The 21,542-nt window shown below is 39.6% G+C and overlaps 1 protein-coding gene across 7 annotated transcripts in view; it reads right to left on the reverse strand.

The window, feature by feature from the left end:
• Positions 1 to 21,542, reverse strand: part of Pls1 (plastin 1) — a 109,431-nt gene that overhangs the window by 64,159 nt on the left and 23,730 nt on the right. For 2 of the 7 annotated variants that reach the window (XM_047564441.1, XM_047564442.1), the window contains one exon: positions 11,114 to 11,145. The exons of 2 other annotated variants lie outside the window; for them this stretch is intronic. The gene's annotated coding sequence lies outside the window, so the exon portion shown is untranslated. Of the gene's footprint in view, positions 1 to 11,113; positions 11,146 to 14,728; positions 14,865 to 17,976; positions 18,105 to 21,542 lie in introns of those variants that run through there. 3 more of the 7 variants (XM_047564439.1, XM_047564443.1, XM_047564440.1) reach the window with 3 other exon arrangements.

The raw sequence follows: 21,542 nt of genomic DNA on the forward strand, positions 1-21,542 counted from the left end.
GTCTTCCCTGAAACTGAGGAAATTCATGGAAGGATTTAAAATAACTTTGTGAAAATAATAATAATTTTATCAATTTTTTTTGTTTCTGGAAAACTATTGTCCCTGTTTTCTGATTTATTTATTATTTAGTCACAAGAAATTAAACCTTAGGGAGATACTGTTCAGACTGCAAACAGCTACTGTGCCAAATATCCAGAATGAATGCCTCAGTACCAACACCAAAGAGCTGTGATTCAGAGAACACAAAGCTGTGACTCACTTCCAAGTGCTCTGGTACAACCTAGGCATTATTACTTCCTGGTTTAGATTCCCCTTTCCCCCAGGGCTAGCCCAGAATTCCAATGTAAATGATTCACAGCAACACAAGTGACATTCTGATCCCACTTGTGCCTGAGTGAGCATAAGATTCCTACCCAGGGTGCTTCCATGTCATGGTTTGAACTTTAACCTCCAAAACACACACTGGTTAAAACTTGAAGTTTTTCACTCTCCCCCCAGATAAACTTAGGAAAGTGCTCTGAGGAGTTGACACTCTGGGGTGCTTTAGTTTGCAACCTGCATAATCCAACTCTGACGCTCCCTACTTAAGGGCATAGAAAGGAAGGGTCATATATATATATGTTTTTTCAAGGATCCATAGAAATCTTTCCTAAAATCCTAAGTTTCTAAAGATTATGTTTAAAAACATTATTGTATTATTAAACAATTACAAGCTGATGTGATGGCACACGCCTGTAATTCTAACTACTCAAGAGTCTGAGGCAGGAGAATTCCAAGTTCAAGGCCAGTTTGGGCAACTTAGAGAGACTCTGTCTCAACAATAAATAAATAAATAAATAAATAGAAGTCGCTGGGGATGTAGCTCAGTGGGTACAGCACTTGACCAAGTATGCATGAGGTCCTGGGTTCAACTTCCAGCATCCACCCCCCCATCCCACCTTCCCCCACACAGACACCGTAATAACAAAGACTCAAACTACCAACTAGTATGACTACCACTCTATTAACACTTTCTTGAGGAGTGCAACTAATGAAAAGAGCTATGTTTTATCACTTTTAATACTCTGCATGCCACCAATGAAGGATTCTAGCAAACACAGCAGATCAGAGTTTTTTTCCTGTTCGCAAAAGACAAATGTCTCTACTGTGCCACCAGGTATTTGCCTAAGAACTGAGGTTTCTGTACCTTTTGTTCCTGGAGAAGGGAAGAAAGAAGTACCCACTACTAACTCTGGAAAGTTCCTCCCATGAAAAAAAATAAGTAACCACACATATATTTATTGAGCATCTTATACTTTCCAAAACAGTTCCATATCCATGACCTCGTTCTTAGTATACAGAGTTACCCCCACAGAGAAACTGAGACATAATGAGATGTAATGATTTATAACATTTCTAAAATTCAGCCCACACTCATCCTGCAGAGATGAGAACTGGTATCTAGAATGAGAGATAAAATGACAAGTTTCAAGTTCCAGAATAAGTTACTGACAATGCCTGGTGACAGAAAGGACATCGAAAGAGAAGTAAAGATCACTGAAAAAAAAAAATAATAATAATTTTACATGTCTAAGAAGTTTAAGCCAAAATTAAGACACAACTGACATTAGTGCCATGGGTTACACAGACATTAATGTCATAGGTTGTTGCTTTAATTCTTTTTTGGAAGAAATTAACAAGAGCACAATTACTGCAGGAGATCTTAGTTATTGCTAGTTTAGTAAAAAGCAAGTAAGGATATAGAGAATTTTAATAATAAAATTAGTGAACTAGAAGGTATAAAATATTCTATAACTCTTGGATGATGTTCCTATTTTCCCAAACCCAATCAGTTAGCTGTAAGGCCCGCTTGCTGTTAGAAGACCCACACCAGTTGTTATGTGGAGTCCTCTCTGAGTTGTACAGGACCCTGGAATAAACAAGGAAAAGTGGAGAAGACTCCCTGTATCACTGGTGGGCAAGAGATGGTTTGCCCTCTGGGCCCATGTCATCCTTCCCGAGTACTGTCACCCAAATCCCTGCCCAGCCTGCACGCAGGGGCCTCTGCTCCCAAGGCCAGCCACAGTGACCAGAAGTAACATCCCCAAAGGACACAGCAGCCCCCAAGCTGTAAGCTCAAAGTCATCTCAGCGCCATCATCTCTCTTCCCCACGAAGCCATAGTAATCACAGTGAGAAAACAGAAATGAACACACAGCCCAAAGCAGGGTATCCTAGCAAAACCAGAGTACCTTCCTGTTTTACGACCTTGACCTCTGCCCTCCAGCACACTAATACCAGGTGAACCTGAAGAGGATTCAGGGTCTTAGTGGAGGGACACCATGTGACACAGACCTAACAGGAATTCAGACGCTGAGCAGATGTGAGCAGGAAGGGCCATTCATCCCCAGGGAGGAGAGAGACCACGGTCTCAGCAGATGCAGCACCACACAAGCAACAGCCCTATACTCAACTGCACCAATACCCACGTTGTGATGCCACCCGAGGAACACAACTGAATGTAGCCAACAATGACTAGGTGGAACGCTGCCATGTTTTACCCCCTAGGGGAGGCTTCCACTACCTGGGGACTAATGACAGAGTTCTGTTGCATTAAAAAAAAAAAAAAAAGATAAAAACTTCTTACATGCCTAAATTTTAAGACACACAAGTATTTATTATACACCTGAATTCGTCACTGCCAGAGGTTTAAAAAAAAAACAAAAACGCAGCATATCTTTAAATTCCAAAATGAATCCTAAGGAAATATGTGCTGTGATTTGAACATGAGGTGTCCCCCAAAAGCTCTGGAGTTATCACAGGGATGTTCAGAGGTGAAGCAATTAGAATTTGAGAGCTAGCACCTCACCATTTCATCTTTGTTTGAATGGACTAACTGGGTGGTACCTATACTCAGGTGGAGTGTGGCTGGGGGAGGTGGGTCACTGGGGTGTGCCAGGGACCCTGTGGCCCCTCCCCACCTCCACTTCCTGTCTGGCCTGAGGTGAGCAGTTTTCCTCTGCCAGGCCCTTTGGCCATGATGTTCTGCCTCACTTTGGGCCCAGAGCTATGGACTCTGCCAACCTTGGATTGAACCTCTGGAATCATGAGCCAAAATAAATTTTTCCTTCCCTAAATTGTTCTGGTTGGATATTTTGGTCACAGTTTAACAGTGGTCCACTTTCTGCTTTAAAGATAGCCCTTGCTGCTCTGCCATCGCGACTTATTTTTAGAAGAATGTTTCTTTCTCTTCCTCTCTCCCTCTCTTTCCTAATCTCTCCCCTTCCCTAATCTTGAGGGAAACAGAATTACTTTCCTTCCCCAACCTAGAAAGTTCTCCGTCCTTGAGCACAACACCCACCCTGGAAATGAAGTAATTCTGACTTCAGAGATGATACCAGAAAATCTCGATGACTATCTCCCAAATTAACAAGTTAATTACAACTTCAGACAGAGAACACACGAAAGTGGTTTTTGAATCATCTCTTTTAAAACCCTGTCCCCCCTGATGGGGATAATCATAGCCTCTGGGAAAAGAGTCCCCATGTTTCTCCTTTGCTAGCAAAGCAATAAAACTTTTTCCTTTTTATCAAAATCATGTCCTCATAATTGGATTGGCATCAGGGAGAAGGATGGAGCTTTTGGTAACAGTGACACAAAGCTGACCAACATGGAAATTGTTTTTGAGAAGTGGGGTTGGTGACCAACCTCACCATGTGGTTCAGAACCAGCCTTTGGAACTGGTTTTGTGAGGAGTCTGCAGAAAGCCTTAGAATGTTGTCAGTGGAGCTTGATGGTGATTCTGGTGGGAGCTCAGAAGCCCAGAATGCAGACAGGAAGGCAGACTGTGCTCCTCAAACTTCAGAGGGAATGAGGGCTCATGGGGAACTGGACGAGAGGCCACTTATTTTATATTCAAAGAACGTGTTCACATTTTGCTCCTGTCTTGAGGCTATGTATAAAGCTGAACTTGAAGAAGGTGGACCAATTAATCTGGCAGAGGAAATTTCAAGGCAGCCCAGCATTCAGTCAGTGGCATGGATTGTGCTACCAGCTTTTAACCGCGTTTGCCAAGAGAATCAGGAACAGAAAGTAGAGCTAAAGGATTTTAAAAACTTCCAGTTTAGTCAGAAAAGTGCCTGTGAAACTGGGGCCAAGGACATTGTGCTTGCAGAACAGATTACAGCCCCTAAAGAGATGCTAAGTACTTTACACAGAGACAATAGGAAAGATGCCTCAAGGGTATCTCCGGAATTTGCAAGACCACAAGCACTGCAGGCTCAAGGTACTGAAGGAAAAATTCCTTTGAAAAGAGATCTTGGGGGCACTCACCATGGCTATGATACTCTTTCTCCATTTGGGTCCGGAGGAATAAACCCTGTCAGCCTTGGTCTAAACCTTTGGAACCATGAAAATAAATTTTTCTTTTTCTAAGCTGTTGGGTTATTTTGATCACAGCAACACAAAATTGACTAAAACAACATGCCTCAGAGACAGACAGTATAGGTACAGATTTAGGGCATTCACAAAGCAGGCACATTTCTGCCAGCCCTGAAGTATCACTATTGTGCTATGTTGGGTACATCACCTCTCTTAGTCTCACTTTAATACCAGAAGTAATAATACCTATTTTATATGGTTGTTCCAGATCAAATGGAAGAGCACATGTGAAGGCTAAGCATTAATTTATTAACTCTTTTAGGAGATTAATATGCTTAAACTTTTTTTTCCCAGTACTAAGACTGAACACACTGTGGATGTAGCTCAGTGGTAAAATGCCCCTGAGTTCAATTCCAGGACCAAAACAAAACAAAAACCCAAAACTCTGCCATGTTTTATTGTTTCAATGTATAGGTCACACTCATAAGCTCAAGCAATCCTCCTGCCTCAGATTCCTTAGTAGCTGGGACTACAGATGTGTACTACTGCACACAGCTGACAACCTTCGGTGTGATTACTGATATGGTTAGGTTTAAGTCTCTTATCCTGCTATTTTTTTTTATTTGTTCCATCTATTCTTTGTGTTATTTTTTCCTCTTTTTTCTACTTCTTTTGGAATACCCAAGTATTATCTATAATTCCTATTTATCTCCTTTCTTGCCTTCTTAGTTATAGCTCTTGTTAATTTAGCAGTTGATTTAGGGTTTATAATATACACAATTTATTATGGCTTATCTTTAAGTGATATTATTCCATTTCACATACAGTATGAGAAAGTTATAATGATACACAGGTTGAGCATCACTACACTAAAAATCCAAAATCTAAAATGCCCCAACCAGTGAAGTTAAAATGCTCAACAGGTAGTCTATACAAATATTTCAAAATCTGGAAAACTCTGAAATCTGAAACATTTCTGGTCCCAAGAATTTTAGATAAGAGATACTCAACCTATACTTCCATTTTCCCCTCCTGGCCTTTATGCCATTAGTGTTATACATTCCACATTGTGTTACAAATGCCATACTACAGTTTATTATTTTTATTTAAACAATTATCTTTTAGTATCAAAACATCACATGGTATCCCACAGATATACAATTTTTATGTTTTTATCAGTTAAAAAATAAATTTATGTTTTTAAAAAGCCAACTATCTTGTGAAAAAATAAAAATCATAGGACAAAATTTTTATGTTTATCTAATAGCAAGTACCACTTTGATGCTCTTCAATCCTCTGACTAGGTCTGAACTTTCAAGTATAGTATCACAAGCCTCCTGCCTGAAGCAACTCCTTTAACGTTACTTGTAACATAAGTCTATTAGTAATGAGTACTTTCAGTTTTCATGTATAAAAAGTCTATTTCATCTTTGCTTTTGGATGTGTTTTTGCTGGGTGTGGAATCCTAGGTTGACTGTTTTTCTTTATTTACATTAATAATGTTCTCTCATTCTCTCACTGTTTCATCTGCACAGTTCCAAGAAGTCATCTACATCATTTTTACCTTTCTTCCTCCATATGTAATATGTCTTCTTTTCCTTTGGGTTATTTTAGGATTTATCTTTTTAACAGATTTAAAGTAATTTAATTATGATGTGCTTTGACATAATTTTCCTTTTATCTTCTGCTTGGAGTTTCATTGAGCTTCTTGGATCTGTTGGTTTATAGTTTTCATCTAATTTAGAAAATTTTTCAAATATGTCTTCTGCTCTCTTCTCCTTCAAAGAATCTAAGTACGTATATACAAGACCCCTTGACATTGCCCTTTCGATTTATTGATATCTTTAATTCTTTTTCTTTGTTTCATTTTTGGATAATCTCTATTGCTCTATCTTTAAGATCACAAATCTTTTCTTCTACAATGTCTAATCTGTCCTTAATCCCAACAAAGGTTTTTTGTTTCTTTATCACAGATGCCGTAGTTTTATCTCTGGAAATTGTATTAGAGTCTTTTAAGATACTTTCTATGTCTACACTTAACTCTTAAGCAAATGGAATCCACCTGTAATAAATATTTTAATGCCACACTATCTGACAATTCTGTCAGTTTTAGTTGATAACTTTTTTCTCACTCTCATTATGGGTAACATTTTCCTACTTATTTGCATGCCTGGTAATTTTGTATTTGATAACAGACACTATAAAGTTTACTTTAACCACTCTTTTTGTACAATTACAATACATGGCATTAAATTTATCCTTAACCATTTTTACAATTCAGTAATGTTATATTCACACTTCTGTGCAACCCACCTCTAGATGTTTTCCTCTTGCAAATATAAAACCCTACACCCATAAACACCAATCTCCACCCCAACCCCAATCCCTTGGTAACTACCTTCTATAATTTGACTACACATTTTATCTGAGTGGACTCAATCAGTATTTGTCTTTTTGTGCCCGGCTTATGTCGCTTAATGTCCTGTGGGTTTATTGATGCTATAGCATGTGATAAGATTTCCTTTTTAAAGACTATATAATATTCCATTGTGTGTATATACACTTTCCTTTATCATCTGTTGATTAATATTTGGGTTGGTTCCCCTCTTGATTATTGTGAAAAACATTGCAGTGAACATGGATGTACAAATATCTCTCCAAAATCCTACTTCAATTTTTTTTGGATATCTGCCTAGTAGTGAGATTACTAGATCATATGGTAATTATATGTCTAATTTTTTTGAGGAATTTCCACACTATTTTCTATAATGCCTGCACTGTTTTACACTCCAAAAGTTCACAAGAGTTCCAATTTCTCTGTACCCTAACCAACAGTTGTTATTTTCTCTTCATTTGATAGGCCATCCTAACTGGCATGAGGTAATGTCAAGATAGTTTTTATTTGTATTTCTCTTATGATATTGAGCAAATCAGGAAATGTGAGACCACTTTTTTTCTCAAGATCATTTTGATTATTCAAGATCCTTATGAGATCCTTTCAGATTCTATATGAATGTGGAATATTTTTTCATATTTGTAATTTTTCAAATATGTCCTATAAAATAACACCTTTTGCTTTCTTTCTTTTTTTTGGCACCAGGGATTGAACCCAAGGATGCTTTACCACTGAGTCACATGCCCAGCCCTTCTTATTTGAGATAGGGTCTCACTAAGTTGCTTAGGGCCTCAACAATTTGCTGAGGCTGGCCTCAGCAATCCTCCTGCCTCAGCCTCCAGGATTATAGGTATGTACCACCATACCTAGCTTAAAATAAGGCCTAGTCTTGATCTTTGTTCTGAGATATGTTATCTTACTCAGAAAGAACTCGAATCTTTGGGCTATCCCTTGTAAGTTTTGTTAGGAGGAACCAGAGGGGAGGAGAACTTCTGGCAATGTTGGGCTACATTTTTTATTTTTGCCACAGAGGTAGTATCACTGGCATCTAGGCCAGAGACACTTCTGCACATCCCACCATGCACAGGAGATCCCTATAGAACAAAGTATCAAGTCCAGCATATCTACGGTGCTGAGGCGGATGTTTCCGAGGACTCTACCTAATAACCTGTATGTTACTACCTTTGCTGTCAGAATGGCTGGTGGGCAGGGGCACCTTCCCTGGATTGGAGTGAGTACCAACCACATTCCCTCCGATCCTTCCAGATGGCTCTTTCCCAGAACTCCAGGCAGTCTGCTTATGCATGTGATCAGAACTCTGCGGAATAGGCACCACTCTTATTTCTAATTCTAAAAACCTACAAAAGTAGTAGTTTTACATCTGTTTTTACTGATAAGCTCAAGTTCTCCAAGGTTAACCAACTCTCCCAAATCCATTTGGCTGGTAGGCACTGGAGTCATATAAATCAGGTAACTGTCAAGAGTCCCTGTTTCCACAATTCCATAAAAGGAAGGGCCCAGGAAGCTTCTCCTTTGGACCTGCCTCGAGAATTTAGTCATTCTGTTTACAGAATGAGTCTTGACCCTATACAACTTTTGCAATCTTACAGTACTTCTCTTTAGTTAAGTCAGTGTTTTAAAATAACACCAACTGGCTGACCCAATTTGGGGGGCATTTTTGAATGTGATGGTTTTTTTCCTTTAGTGAGTATATCTGTCCCTTTAGTGACTAGGAATGTCTCAGGGCACATTCACGTGAGACTTGATTCGTCATGAAAAAAAAACATTATAAACTGAAAGAAAAAAATAAGTTTGCTATTAAGAGACATGAAGTCTCACACTACCGTGCCTTCTAATTTATAAGGTACTTTCACATGCATTATTGTATCTGACTGTCACATCAACACAGTAGGTTAAGTAGAAACGAACATACTACTATACATACATATATGTGCAAGAGGAATAAAATAAGACTATCCTACTATAAAAACCATTATACCCACAAACACACATGCACAATATTTGCAGTTCTGCTACTTAATCCACTTTTTTTGGAGGGAGTATCAGGAATTGAACTCAGGAACACTCGACCACTGAGCCACATGCCCAGCCCTATTTTGTATTTTATTTAGAGACAGAGTCTCACTGAGTTGCATAGCATCTCGCTTTTGCTGAGGCTGGCTTTGAACTCCTGATCCTCCTGCCTCAGTCTCCCGAGCCTCTGGGATTACAGGCATGTGCCAGCGTACCTGCGACTTATTCCACTCTTATTCCTATTACTTCATACAAGGAGACAGACTCAGAGAGGTCGGCTTACACAGCCTAGATTGTCCACTGATAAGTGTCAATGCTGGTACTGTTTTCAGTGTGCCTCAGTCCCAGTCCCATGTGCCTTTCCATACACCACACCAGCTTCTCCTTTCTCTTTTTTCTTTTGCAGTGCTGGGGGCAACCGCAGGGCCTGGAGCGTGCTAAGCAAGATCTGTACCACTGAGCAACATCCCCGGCCACCACACTCACTCCTGAATCATCAAGAGCAATGAAGCCATGAAAGAGGTCCTTGTGGAAGCCAGGGAATCGTCTTTCCTCGGGATATTCAAGAGAGAGATCCAAGCCTCTTTTATGCAGAGGTTGAAATTAGATGACTCAGTACAGAGGCTTACTAAACAATTCTGTGCATGGTTCTTTTCACTTTCTCAGTTCTAACTTAATCCCAATTTCCCCTTTTTTTCTAAGAACTAAAATGCTATTTATTATAGTCAACAAGAATTAATACTTTTGAAAAGATTATTATTACTCATAAGCACGATACTGTTGTGAGCACCTAAATTTGGAGGAACAAAGCATGACAGATTCAATGTAGTCAGTAGTGTTAATCAACTACAGATTTTCACAGTAAGGTCATGAAATGCTGTGGACAGCTAAAAACATCCTAATGTGACAAACATCAGGTTGGAAATTAAAACATAGATGTAGGTGAACAGAAGGTGATATCTGAAATGCTTACACTTCCCCTAAGGTACTGATTCGTAAGGGTCTTTTCAGATTCAACCGTTTTGATAAAAGGCGAAGGACCTCTCACCCATAAAACTGCACATAGATCCAAATCTCACACATAATCTCAGGTCGTGTGAACCACACAGGCCACCCACAGGCCCACTGTGGACCTTGTAGAGGACCTTGGACTAGGTGCTGGCAACTACGGATTCTAAACTGTTTCCCTGGGAAGAAAACGTCTTCAACGATTCCTGGAGTACATGTTCTCCATATTCTCAACTGAATTCTTCAAAATATTTAGTGAAAAATGTTGAATCAGCAAGACTTGCTAGCATCAACAGCTGGGCCTTGTAAAAGGCAAACGTACAACTATAACCATGGTTCAGTCCACCGATCCATGTACAAACAACCCCAGAGGAAAAAGAGAACATTCAAACACGGGTCTGACAAAGACGTCCCTGAGAGGGTAATGTTGACGCTGAGTGGTTGTGAAGAGAAAGAAGGTTTTTAGACAGTTCTGGTTTGGGTGTAGCCGATATGTTCAAAATCCTGACTTAAAAAGCAAATCCTAATATGCCTGTCATACTACTGAACCAAACTCTTTATCCAAACACCTTCCACACTCTGAGTATTACTTATGAAGATGCGTTTAATAGGCATGTATCAGTCCAAAAGCAAGGTACAAATCTAGAATGGGTAAAAAAAAATCTCACTACTCCCCCAAAACAAAACAAACCACCACCTTAAAAGTCATCAGGTCCAACTTCCTCTTTTTCAGAGGAGAAACCTCAGGCCTCACCCTTGTCTCCTCTGAAGACTAGAGTCGGGCTGGGGAGATAGCTCAGTAGGTAGAGTGCTTGCCTTGCAAGCACAAGGCCCTGGGTTCGATCCCCATCTCCGCAAAAAAAAAAAAAAAAAAAAAAAAAAAAAAGAATAATAGTTGAAGACTAGAGTCACCAAGAACAATAGTCCCTGACACAGTGCAGTGCAGGAAATAAATGCTAGAACATCTTATGTTCATTTTTAAAATTAACCATGGAACAAAATTAGCTTTACGTACATTTAACATGTATTTTCAGTATCATGGAGATGACACTGAACAGTTGAAGCGATACCCCAGAAGAGGACAGCACACCACACAAAGGAGAGGTCATGACTCCTGCTCTGACTTTCAGCATTTGTGACAGCCTACTGTTTGCATAGGCCTGGTTGAGTGGATTCGTGGATTATATAATCTGATTGTTACCAAACCAACTAAATGGGCAAGTAGCTTTAAAAGATGCCTGAGAAAGAGAGAGACACACACAAACATGCTAAAAAAACTACTAATGCTATAAACATAAGAACACAGAAAAGATGATACCTGTAATCCTAGTATGCGTCTTCAGCAACTACCTTAGAAAACAAAATATAAACAAATTAGCAAAAAAGTTCAAAATTATCAAAATAATGTAGAATACATTTCATCTTCACAGTCATTAACAATAAACAGTATTCTGTGTGTAGACTTCACAATGAGCTATGAGTTTAGGATAATACAAAAATCCTCCCAATTCATATTGCTTTTAAAAAATCATATTCATGTAATTTTTATATATGCTCTAGTACATGTAACACACACAGTAAGTAGAACATGAATATAACAATAAATTAAAATATATGCAGGCTGAGTATCCCTTAACTAAAATGCTCGGGTCCTGAAGTGTTTCTGATTTTGCCCTCATTTTTTTTTTTTTTTTTTTTTTTTTTGCGGTGCTGGGGATCGAACCCAGGGCCTTGTGCTTGCAAGGCAAGCACTCTACTGACTGAGCTATCTTCCCCAGCCCTGCCCTCATTTTTTATTTGAGAATATTTGCATAAACATAATGAGATATCTTTGGGCTGGTATGACAGGGCAGAGCCTTTGGAAACTGTCCAGGGCAAAATGACTTTGACCTCCCCTACATATTCTTCTATGTCCCTCCCTTTCGCCTTGCAATCTAAGTTCTAAAGAGGGGCGTACCTAAAAGGTTACGGTGTTAACTGCTGAATGATCTGTCCTTACTTTTACAGAACCCAGAACATCTGGTGACCTCTGTCCCTCCTTAGTCTTCAGCTCCCAGGCATTAACTAACACAAACATGTCAGTTAACATGCTGAAAAGTAATGTGTGTGAAAAGAAAACACAGGAACAAGTTCCCCGAGGTCAGGGAAAAGGAGGCAGGCACCAGGATAGGGAGGAACTTGCTCTTAAAAGCCCCTTCCAGTCCTGAGCTCCCAAAGACAGAGCTTTGGTGACAGCCCCTCTATCTTCTCAAGATTGATAGCCTTTGAATAAACCTGATTCCTTCCTGAAACTCCATCTCCCAAATATTAGTCTTTTAGAGGCAGCCAGACCTTTAATTCTGGCCACAGTGGGACCCAAACATAAACATGAATTTTTTTTAAAGTTTTAGTTGTAGATGGACACAATTCCTTTATTTTATTTATTTATTTCTATGTGGTGCTGAGGATCAAACCCTGTGCCTCACACATGCTAGGCAAGCGCTCTACCACTGAGCCACAGCCCCAGCCCCTAAACATGAAATTCTTTTGTGCTTCACGTACACATTGTACATAAAGCCTAATGGTAATTTGACACAATATTTTTAGTGTGCTGTGTTTTGACTGTGATTGTCACATAGGGTCACCTGTGGCATCATGTTGGTGCTCAAAAAGCTTTGGATTTTTGGGGGCTGGGAATGCAGCTTGATGGTAGAGCACCTGTCTACTCTGAATGAAAAAGTTTTGAACTTTGGAACATTTCAGCTTTTGGAGTCTCAGATTCAGGATGCTCAACCTATACCTTAGATCCACACTTCTTTACTGATGAGTGAGGCGAGCGTCCCAAGGGCCACTGAGCCAGAGTTGTAGAGCCAGGAACAACCCAGCTCCTACCTCTGCTAGATTAGGTAAAGGAATACGAATCCTCCCACCATTTGCTTCAAGTGGTTTACGACAGCACCTCTTCTGTCCTCCAAGACAGAACTGCCCATTGGAAACGTTTTGCTGAGAAACAGAAAGAAACCTCAACTCTAATAGAAGAATGTGATCAGGAGCCAGTAAACTTATAATTCTTAAAGCAACTCAGGCGCAGAAATACTGAACTTTAGAAATTAAAATCAGCACTTAAAAGAGAAAAAACAAAATAACAGGCCAGCACTCAGTGGAACATTCCAGAGTGTAAGGTGTTTGCACTCACAGCCATTCTTAACCCCAGTGTTGCCCCACTCTCTACAGGCTCCTGTTACCAGGATCCTTAGCAACAGAACCTTTCACAGCACTGTAAGTTGCTAGGACCTGGACTTTTAATGGCTAGATAAGGCCACACCATTAATAACATTTGTAGCTATGCAAAGTAACATAATAAGGGTAATCAAATATCATGGTTTGGGTGGTAAGCTGATCTAAACTGGGGATCATAAAGGAATGCTAGCCCCTCCTCCCCAAGAACACAATTGAGCAACTGGCTGGCTCATTATGAAAGGCAGGAAGGGAGCCTTTGTTGAACTCAGGGTATACTATAGGAGAGGCAATTCTGGTCCCTAGGAAAGCCACTAAGGGAGGATTTTTTTTTTTTTCATCTACGTAACATTTTTTTTTCCATGCATTCACTGTACAGGATAAATTGGACTCCTGTTGGTTTCTCTAAGAAGAGCCTATTTTATGACTTGGACAAATAAATTTAAATGACTCCCAAAGTGAAACAGGTAAGTCCTAACTTTCCACTTAGGTCTAAGAGTTCAGGCCACTGCACAAATGAAACATACTGAACTTTTTTTTTTTTTTTTTTTTTTAGTTGTGTATGGACAGCATGCCTTTATTTTATTTGTTTATTCTTATAAGGTGCTAAGGCTCGAACCCAGTGCCACACACATGCTAGGCAAGCGCTCTACAACTGAGCTACAGCCCAGCCCCCATACGGAACTTTTAAAAAGTGAATGTTTTTAAAAAAAAACTCAAGTCCTTCATTCTTTGGCACTAAGATCTATTCAAACCGCCAGCAGTATCAGTATCCAAGTTTCCTCGACATGTATCATTCAAGACCTTCTCAGCTTTACATGAGCTGGGAACTGTTCATTTTCTGCTTTACTAAGAAAAAAGCTAAAGAAAGGCTCTCTCACCCTCCAGGGCTGTGGAAGGTAAAGATACAGTTTTTCAACAAATCTCAGAAACCATTAAAAATGCTCAAAGGTGACCTGCTTCTTTGTATACTGTGTAGAAGGAAACTAAAAGTCATGGTCTCTTCCCAAATTCAGTAAAATGGTGGAAAAAAATCTTCTAAGCCAGGATACTATCTCCTACTTTATTTTCTTCTTAAAAATGTAGAAGAGCAAAAATAACAATACAGAATTTGCCTCAATTTAGATATCCGCTTTACTCTCCATACGCTCAGGCAAAACCTTGTCACATCCTAAAATTGGAGGTGCTCTCTCTGTTTGTTTTACATACCTGTGGAATCTCTTTAGGAAAAGGGAAGTTTGCTTATCAATAATTAAACTATAAACTACAAGAGCTGTTTCATCAGACTGAAAGCAACAGGCTTAAAGCAATAATACAGGTTCACTCTGGATTGACATAGAGTACACTCAGTCACTACAGCATTTTGTAAATATGGTATATCCATTTTCATGAGTAAAACTGAACCCCAACCAAAAATAATGAATTTAACATAATCCAACTTTGATTAAACCAAAACAGTCCTTCCTTAACTACCAACTAGTGCTATTACAGAAGAAACAACATTCAAAAGAGTGAAGAGAGAATTAAGAATTATATGGCTATCACATCAAGGTTACTATTTGTATTGTCATGCAAAGCCACCTAGAATCCCAAAGCAAGAAAATACTCAAAAAGAAATACTGTGAGACATTTTTAACTCAATTTAACCACCATATGAAAGAGTAGAAGTAGAATCTGAGAGTATAATTGCTACCAACATAAGGAAGAATCTGCATACCTGCTTCTGCTGATCTACTTAAGGTTCGAAGGTCCAGAAAAAACGAATTGAAAAATTTTAAATTCAGTCTCCCTTAGCTGTGCCTAGTTTCTGATAATCCTATGCAGAAAGTCAGTGTTTGACCAAAGAAAACAGGCAACTAACCCCAGACTGAAGTATTCTGCCTACTACTACAGATTTTAATCTCAAAAGAACTTGGTCTCAGTAGAAAGGCCAATCTGCAACATGGGTGTGGTTTGAAACTATTAAAAAAAAAAAAAAAAAAACTCAAGTGGCAAAAATGTAGATGTTGTCACCATTTCTATTTGATTATAGCTCAGGTGCTTAAAATGTATTCCCATACTCTATCTCTAAGACTCCATTCACTATCTCTAAGACTCCATTCAACTAGGTTTTCTTCAGATGAAATGAGACTCCCATAATATGACCTCCCATATTATTTTTTATAAATAATATTTTGCCACTTTAGTTTTATAATAGTAATGTTGTTTTCATTAACTGAAGAACCCATTAAGCGATTAAGCACACATTTTCACTCCTAGAATTAGTAAACAGTGTTAAACTAAAAAATGAAAAAAAAAATTCTATGCCTGGACTAATTTCACAAAAATAGAAGAAATTACCTTTGAATAGTAACTACAAACCTTATATAGAACTAACTACACAGTATTAAAGCCAGAAAGTCCCTCCAGGGTTATAGTCCAATTCTATTTTCTAAGTGAGTCAAGAACAGGTTCACTTATAAACTCCATAATTCATTTTCACTGAAGTGGTTAAACCTCTGTTAAGGAAGTCTGAAACCTCTTTTATGATGCCTCCATAAGAGTAAAAACTGAATTACAAAACTGTTTCAGAAAGTGAAAGAAAAAGTTAAGGGCTTAGAATCTTATGAGCCAATTTAAAACCCAAAGTACATATGATTCCATAGACATGAAATCCTAGAAAATGCAAACCAATCCATGGTAACAGACAGCAGATCTGCAGTTGTCTAGAATGGAGGCAAAGGGAGGAAGGGCATGCAAAGGGACATGTCACAAAATTAGGGTTACATTCTGTGGGTGTACACACCCATCGAAGCACAGCTAATCGTCCACTTTACATGGGGCAGTGCATTATACCTGTATTATAGCTCCATGAATTCTAAAAATACACACAAGTGCTTAACTGTTTAAAGGCTTACGCTTGCTCCATATGGCCACAAGCTGGTCGACTTAGGACCTTTACCAGGAAACAAATTATGCACAAATATAAGGAAAAATACTCTGTCCAAGTGGTTCAGAGACAACCCGGACTACCTCTAGAACACTGAGGGCATCTTTTCTTCATTTGTGGGATTTTTTGTTTTTGTTTTGTTTTGTTTTCTTCCCAGTACCTGGGATTGTAGAACATCAAACATGCTAGGCAAGCACTTTCCCACTGAGCTATATCTTGGGTCTTTTTTAAAGAAATTATTTTGCTGTGAGACAAGGTCTCACTAAATTGCCAAGGCTGGGCTCAAACTTATAATCCTCCCATCTCAGCCTTCTTAATAGCTGGGATTACAGGCCCGTACCACCACACCCCACCTGGGGCTCTCTTGACTGGCCTTCTTCAACAAAGGTTCAAAGTATATTTGGGGGTTACAGAGGATGTTATCTTTGGGGATTCCTAAATGGAAAGTTGAATGAAGTGACTGTCAGTTTTTCATTGTTGGGACCAAAATACCCAGTAAGAACAAATTAGAGGAGGAAAAGTTTATTTTGGCTCATGGTTCCAGAGGTTCAGTCCACAGTCGACGGGCTCCATTTCTCTGGGCCTGAGGTGAGGCAGAAAACCATGACAGAAAGGCATGGCCAAGAAAGCTGCTTAGTTGATGGCAGCCAGAAGCAGAGGGAGGGACCAGGAAGAAGATAAGCCCTTCCAGGGATGACCCCAGTGATCTACATACTCCAACTACGTGCCTTGGTCCCAGTAGTCCATTCAGCTATCAATGAAGGTCAGAGCTTCAAGATCCAGACCGGGGTCAAGTCGAATCTATGAAGTCAGAGTTCTCAGGATCCAAGCATCATCTCAAAGCCTCACCTCTGAACTTTGTTAAATTGAGCACCCTGTCTTCAACATGTCCTCCAAAGAGACGACATTCTAGATCCAAATCGTAACAGTGACCATTAGTATTTCTTGCATTGAAAATTTCATTATTTCGAGAAGACCGTTCATGGATGTTTGTGATCCTGCTGCTATTGTGGGGAATTCTGCTCATCTCCTAACTAAAACATGTATTATCCGTGTTTGATTTCCCCAAGGGCTTTTCTTCACAGGAAAAAAAAAGTCAATTTATCTGCTGGATGTGTCCCTTCTAAACATGGATCCTGCAAGGTTATTTTCTGATTTTTGAAAAATAATATATAAAATGAAAAGATTATGAAATTCAAATTGCTCTCATGCGCACCATTCAGAAACAACCAGTTAGTAATATAATAAATTTCCCATCTTTGCTCTATGCTCATGAGTATAAATACAATTTTTTTTACAAAATCGGTATTTGTTATCTATTTTACTTGCAATGAAAGACATTTGGCATACCATTAGATATTTTTTGAAAACATGCTTTTCATGCTTCATTGTAGTCCATGTTACAACTATACCATAACTAAAGCACTCACGTTGATAACTAAGGGTGTTTCCAATGGACATAATCTTAGAAATAATGCAACTGGATGGGCAAAGGGGACATTATAGCCCTGAATTCAGTATCTTTAAGATTTTATCTATTCCATTTTGCTACATGAATTTCTACTTTTTTGGGAAGGGGTTTGGTGGATAAAGTGTGTGTTACGGGGCAGTCACTTGTGTTGACAATAGGTTTTTCTAGATTACTTACTATGAGCCTCAACCAAAATTCCAAGAAAAATATAACAGATTTGATCTCAATTAAAAATATGTTGAAGAACTAGGCCTCAGTGGCAGGTGCCTGTAGCCATATATTTACAATCTGTATTTTTTTCCTGCATGTATAGTATATGTCAATTAAAGGTTTGAAAATAGAAAGGAAAAAAGTCTACTCCCTTGTCCCCAAAATACTAGATAATCTGACCAAATATGGATATACATAATATTCATTAAAATATGAACTGGAAACCTCTTCTCTAACATTCCCAGTTTTACTCCCATACATTAGACATTCTTACCAATCTTTTGTTAAGAACATTCTAAGAAAACAAATACATATGTCTTTCAAATTCTGGTGTACTGATAATATAATCGATTACCTCAATTTAGTAATTGGTAGTGGTTGTTGAGTAACTATTATGTCCAAGATGTTGCAGGGGCTTCTTTAATACTTCACAGATTTAAGAAGGAAGAGATCAGAGAGGGCTCAAAAACAGCATCTGAAAACCTGGCGGATGACAAAGATTCATTTTATTTTAATTTAGCTATCAGAAAGAAAAAAAAATGAGTAAATGCCATACTTTCAGCATCTTGGGAAATGTTTCCTAAAATAAGTGGGAGTCAAAACTTACCATAAATATGAATTATTATGGATAAATGAGTAGACAGAGGGGCAGGGACGAAGGTGAGGAAGCAGAGGAGGACTTGGCAGGCCACCATCGGGCGAAGCCACGACACTGGCTGCCCCAGTGCCCGTTTCATATCTGTTTTTCTTCTGAATCTAAATTACCAGAGAAGCAGGGACAGTATAAATTCCCTCCCTTTCCTACACACAGGGTTAAGAGGTGGTGCAGCTCTGCTTGACGACAGGAGTTACAAGACAGACTTCTCTAAACTTGGCTTTGAAATCTGGCCCTGAAATGATTTACGTTTAAAAAAACACCCAGTTAAGTGACATTTTCTCAGGTACATTGATATTAATGCCTGTACCCTGCCTGCTGACAGCATTAGCCACTGCTGTCTTGTCAACAAAAGCAGACCAATATGACAGGCAGGAAAATATCCCCAAAGATGTCTAGACCCTAACTCCCAGAACCTATAAATAGGGTACTTGAAATGGCAAAAGGGTTTTTGCAGATGTTGATCAAGGGTCTGGGCCTTGGGATGGAACAGATTATCCTGGATTATCAGCCTAATCACATGAGTCCTTAAAAGCAGAGAAGCTTTCCTTGCTGGATCAAAGAGAAGAAACAGGAGGAGAGGGAGGAGGAAGAGAGGTTCAAAGTGTGAGAGGGCCTGGACCTTCTGTTCCTATCCTGGAAGATGGAGAAAAGGGGCCTCTCATCAAATATAGGTGGCTTCCAGAAGCTGAGAATGACCTTCAGTTGGCACCCATTCAGAAAAGGGACCTTAGGCCTATGACCCCATGAAGTGACTCCTGCCGACAACCCAAATGAGCCATAAGGCACATCCTTCCCTAGAGCCTCCAGGAGGCTTCCAACCTACAGAACTGGACAATAACAAATCTGGGTTGTTTAGGTTGCTGGATTTGTAGTAATTTGTTATGGGAGCAACAGAAAGCTAATAACAAGCTCAGGCATTTGGATTCTAGAACAGAATGTTCTCATCACCTTGGCCTTGGATTGCCAAATAAGAGAGAACAGCTATCCCTTGGAAGATGCAGGGAGGGCAGGCAGAGTGTGTTTTGGGAGAGGATCAATGTGGCTTTACAGTTCTCCTTAAATAAAATTTTCCTCTCATAGCATATGCAAACATATCAGAAGTTAGTCAAATTTTTAGTTCAGTAGCTCAAAAAGAAAACCATCACAAAAAATAAAAACATTCAAGATGCTGCCAAGAAAGATGAGCAGAAGTATCTTTGTGTTAACCCCTCCAAAGAGACGGGGGCCCAGAAATGTACTGCAGTAGATGTGAAACGCTACCCAGTAATTAGGCACAGTTCTCATTAGCAGTACTAAAATCAACCTGTGGCGCTCTTAGCAATTCCCAATGCCAAAGATTCTCATTCAGAAGTTTTAGGGTGGGACCCAGGAATCTGAACAGAAATTTAGAATTTCTGAATGTTTTCATCTAATGAATGGCTAATACTGCTGAAACACACCCCTCTTCCACCAATCACCTGGGATCTCTGCCGTTCTGACCAAAGATCAAAATACAATTCTTGGGATGGAGACAGCTCAGGTGGTAGTGTTTGCTCATGTGCACAAGGCCCTAGGTCTAATCCCCAGCACCACACACATGCACACAAAATATAATTCTTGTTAGGAGTCAGCCTGGGCTCTAGTCCATCTATCAGACTAAATGATTAAGGATTCAGTTTGGGCACCGCCAGACTTAAGTCTGCTGTCATCTCTTCCTGATGGAATGCTTTGAGCAAATCACTTAAGTTTTCCGTGCCTCAGTTTTCTCTTCTGTATAACAGAAATAAAAGACCTACCTACCTACAATGTGGTTAGGGTTGATTTAGCACAGCTCCTGGAACAGGGTGTTCAGGTACTATCATTATCAATACCACCATAATTCTAGAGCAAAATAGTAAGAGCAGAGGCCTCTGGAATTCTTTAGCATTTTTCATTTATGCAACAGTATCTGGAAAGATTAAATGTTTAATGGAAACAAGCATCCATTCTGAACTGCATGGAATTCAGAGTGTTTACAAGAGGTTGTGTTGTGGTGTGGGAAGGAGGGATCTTATCACCTTGAGGCTATATATACCCAAGGAGGCCTAATTTTATTCCAAACCCTTGAACAGTTAACTGGAGCAAAAACATATTTCTATTCACCAATATTTAGGAAATGTGTCCTTTCTTTTTTCTCAACCTGAGAACATGAAACGCCATCTACGTGGATGGTTGAAAGTCCTTGCCATCACTAATGCTATTTCATCAACTGAGCAGGCAGACCTCTATTCTGACTTGAAGACAGTTGAAAGTGAAATTGAATGACTTGCTCAAGGTTATAAAGTACATTAAATAACCCCAACTGCCAGCTGAATATGAAGGGCATAAATAATCATGTCACTGAACAATATGCACAGTTCAATAACAGGAAAATGAACAGATACAAAAAGCACAGCCCATGCGGTGACAAATGACACTACAACAGTGGAATGTCCTGTAGAAAAATGAATCGGAGAATAAAATTTTAATAAAACACAAAAATAGGGCTGGGGAGGTAGCTCAGGGGTAGAGTGCTTGCCTAGCATGTATGAGGTTCTGAGTTTAAATCCTAGTACCAGAAAAATAAAAATAAAACACAAAGATAAGTGATCAGTTGGATGGAATGCAGTCCTACTTCACTGTGTCCTCTCTAGAGCTTTTAGTCTTCATTCTTTCCCAGATCATGTCCATCCTTCATCATTCATTTTCTCTCCCCTTTATCATTTACAGAAAAGAACAGAAACACCAGCAGGTGAGAAAGCGACCATGTGAAGAAAGTCCTTCTCAGACCACTGTCCAGACCAGAGGGAGGATTATCTGTTGGGAAATGCCCCACCTGCAGAGTTTCACGAGGGTCTTGTTAAAGCAGCACTTCTGGTCTCTGTCCCTAAGTGCTTTCTCACTGTCCCCCAAGCAGGGGAGCGGGTTTATCTCCCTGGGGAGACCCGGATCCACTGCACCTCGTACCTCCACTGCAGCGGTTCTCAAACTTCAAGTGCGATAGAATAACAGGGAGGGCTCCTTAAAACACAGACATCGGGTCCCATCCCAGAGTTTCTGATTCAGTTGGGCTGCAATGGAGACCAAAAAATCTCCATTTAGAAATGGAGAGTTAGTGCTGATGCTGTCTGTCTGGGGACCACCTTTGAGCCAGCTTGAGGAAGTCTGAGCTTACTGCTTTATGAATCAGAGCAGGAGTGGACGGAAGGTATTACCCTTGGAACCACCACTCTGCCTGGCCAGCTACTGGAGTCTGGAGAAGTGAG

The sequence above is a fragment of the Sciurus carolinensis genome, chromosome 9 (genome assembly GCF_902686445.1).
Source record: "Sciurus carolinensis chromosome 9, mSciCar1.2, whole genome shotgun sequence".
NCBI lineage: Eukaryota > Metazoa > Chordata > Mammalia > Rodentia > Sciuridae > Sciurus > Sciurus carolinensis.